The sequence below is a fragment of the Nothobranchius furzeri genome, chromosome 7 (assembly GCF_043380555.1).
Source record: "Nothobranchius furzeri strain GRZ-AD chromosome 7, NfurGRZ-RIMD1, whole genome shotgun sequence".
Taxonomy (NCBI): Eukaryota; Metazoa; Chordata; class Actinopteri; order Cyprinodontiformes; family Nothobranchiidae; genus Nothobranchius; species Nothobranchius furzeri.
This window is the reverse complement of record NC_091747.1, coordinates 48,944,133-48,947,124: the sequence shown is the minus strand read 5'-3', so window position 1 is coordinate 48,947,124 and position 2,992 is coordinate 48,944,133. Positions and strand designations below refer to the sequence as shown.

Below are 2,992 nucleotides of genomic sequence, written 5' to 3'. Positions count from 1 at the left end.
TAGGATGCAACACAAAGTGCTTAACAGATTAAAATGACCCACATAACCCACATTCCCTCCCTTTCCCAATTGTGACAGTTTCACCCCCAATCCACAAATCATTCCCAGGCCCACACACACACACACACACACACACACACACACACACACACACACACACACACACACACACACACACACACACACACACACACACACACACACACACACACACTTGTCCACATAACACATTAAAAGACCACAGTAAACACTAGGCTGAACTCAGATTGGACAGGTAATGAAAGACACGCCATCAAGGGAGCCATCTGCCTCGACAGCAGTAGATCCATGGCAGCAGCCAAGACACCAATACAGGGCACACTGGGAGGGAGGGTGACAACCCCCATCACTACCTGGGCACTACCCTAGGCGCACCCCAGCCACTGCCACCGACCACCGGTCCCGAGGCAGAGGGCTCCACAGAGGAAACACTAGAAGGTTTAAAATACGTGACATGTAAAATAACAAGAGCGAATATGGAAAATATCCAATAAAATGTGATTATACAAATAAAACAACATAAATGTGTAACAGAACAGTAATTAAAAATAAATAAGTAAAACAAGCAATGCAATAAATAGTAATCAGTTAAAAGCTAAACTAAAAAGGTGGGTCTTGAGCATGATCTTGAAAACATGAACGTTCTCTAGCTCTGTCCAAGCCCTCCCAAACGGTGGCTCACCATTTTAAAACATTTTTTCCCATGGCGGAGGACAGTGAATCCGCGGCCAGTCAGCAGAGCCTGGAGCTGGACGACCAGGACACATGCGGGATAGACGGGGACAATGAGGAGGAGATCGAGCTAATGCAGGGCAGTCCGGGGGTAGACCTGGGGGCCAAGAGGAAGAAGAAGAAACAGAAGAGGGAAAAAAAGAGAAGCCCAGCTCGGGGGGAGCCAAATCTGACTCGGCGCCCGATTCTCAGGAGATAAAGAACCCTGGCTTGCCCATTCACAACATGCAGTACTTCCAAAGAGCCATGGAGTTGCTGTCCTGCCAGGGTCCAGCAAGGCGCATCGATGAGGCAGCCAAGCACAGGTACCGGTTCTGGGACACCCAGCCCGTCCCAAAGTTAAATGAAGTTGTAACGACTCACGGGCCGATTGAAGCTGACAAAAAAACATCAGACAGGAGCCATATTCTTTACCTCAAGGCTTTATGTGGGACACGCTGGACCTCGGAAATGCAGATGTACTAAAGGAGTTGTATATGTTGTTGAATGAAAACTATGTAGAGGATGATTATAACATGTTCAGATGTGATTATTCACCAAGCTTCCTCAGATGGGCTCTGCGTCCACCCGGCTGGTTACCGCAGTGGCACTGTGGAGTCAGGGTGTCCTCCAACAGGAAGCTGGTTGGCTTCATCAGCGCCATCCCTGCAGACATACGCATCTGTGACACAATAACAAAGATGGTGGAAATCAACTGGCATCGTTCGTTGAACCCCAGAAAACTGGTGGAAGTGAAATTCTCCCATCTGAGCAGAAACATGACCCCGCAAAGAACCATGAAATTCTACAGATTACCTGATAGCATCAGAACTGCAGGTCTGTGTCCGATGGAGAGGCGTGGCGTCCACCAGATTGCTGAGCTGCTGCAAAAGTACTTGAGAGGTTTCCAGCTTGCACCTTCGATGGGAGAAGAGGAGGTTGCTCACTGGTTTCTCCCACAGGAGAACATAATAGACACATATGTAGTAGAGGGTGCTGGCGGCGCGCTGACAGATTTTACTAGTTTCTACACGTTACCCTCCACCGTGATGGACCATCCTCTCCACAGGAGCTTGAAGGCAGCTTACTCTTTCTACAACGTTCACACGAAAACACCTCTACAGGACTTAATGAATGATGCGCTGATCCTGGCCAAAGTGAAAGGGTTTGATGTTTTCAACGCCTTGGATCTGATGGAGAATAAGGTGTTTCTGGAGAAGCTTAAGTTTGGCATCGGAGACGGAAATATGCAGTATTACCTCTACAACTGGAAATGTCCCCCTATGGACCCTGAGAAGGTTGGCCTTGTCCTTCAGTAGCAGCTCTCTCCACAGCTGCAGCTCAGCCTCACACGGTTGTTCTTAACCTCCTGATATTCCCTAACTGGACCTGCAGGTCATCGAGGACGATGACGGTAAATCCCAACCTGGCGACCGAGTGGTGATTCTCCAGCGCTTGTGTCACCAAGAACGTTCTCAGCTCACCTGGTGGTGAAAACTCTGAAACATCATCCTGAATGTGAAAGTCATGCTATGCCTGAGATATCCGTCAACGCTGCTGACATGCTTTACCGCACCTGAAACAAACAAAAACGGTTCAGCGGCATGCCTTGGCATTGTGAGTTTTGTTTATAGTTCTTCATCCTCAGCAAGCATCTCCACGAGGGGGCTGGTGCCCCCCTTAGATTCCACATAAACCAGAAAACACGAGTTGTTGACGATCTCGCCACCCTTCTCCTGGCCGTTAGTGTGCTGCAGCTCCGTGTCTAATCCCTTTTCCACGTCCGTGTCGTCGGTCAGCTGTGCGTCGGCTGACTGGACCACCTGCAGGCCTGGAACCTCTCAAAAGAAGTTCCTGAGGCAAAAAGAAACACTTCCTCCTGCATCCCAGGTACAAATATCTAGACCAGTGACATCATCGAAGAAGCTAATGATGCACATGTTTGTTGAAACAACATTGTTTACATTCAGAGTAAAGTCTGGTAGGACTGATCCGCTCCAAGCATTTTCACGTATTACGTCTGTTTATTTTGTGTTTTTTTATAAAGAATGTATCGCATCGACGAGCACAATTTACCGAGTTACAGAAGGGTCCACGTTGTGTGTCATGTTTTGGTTTTTACAACCGACCAGAGCTGTTTTTGTTGTGAGGTGGAAACACCACGTTTACTCATTCAGGTTGGTTTAGAAAAGGCTGCTAGAAGAAGAATGCGCCGACGGGCCGTGAGGAAATCAGCAGGTGA

General features: G+C 48.3%; 1 pseudogene; it reads left to right on the top strand.

The window, feature by feature from the left end:
• Positions 1 to 697: 697 nt before the first annotated feature.
• Positions 698 to 2,215, top strand: LOC139070515 (glycylpeptide N-tetradecanoyltransferase 2-like; annotated as a pseudogene).
• Positions 2,216 to 2,992: the final 777 nt, after the last annotated feature.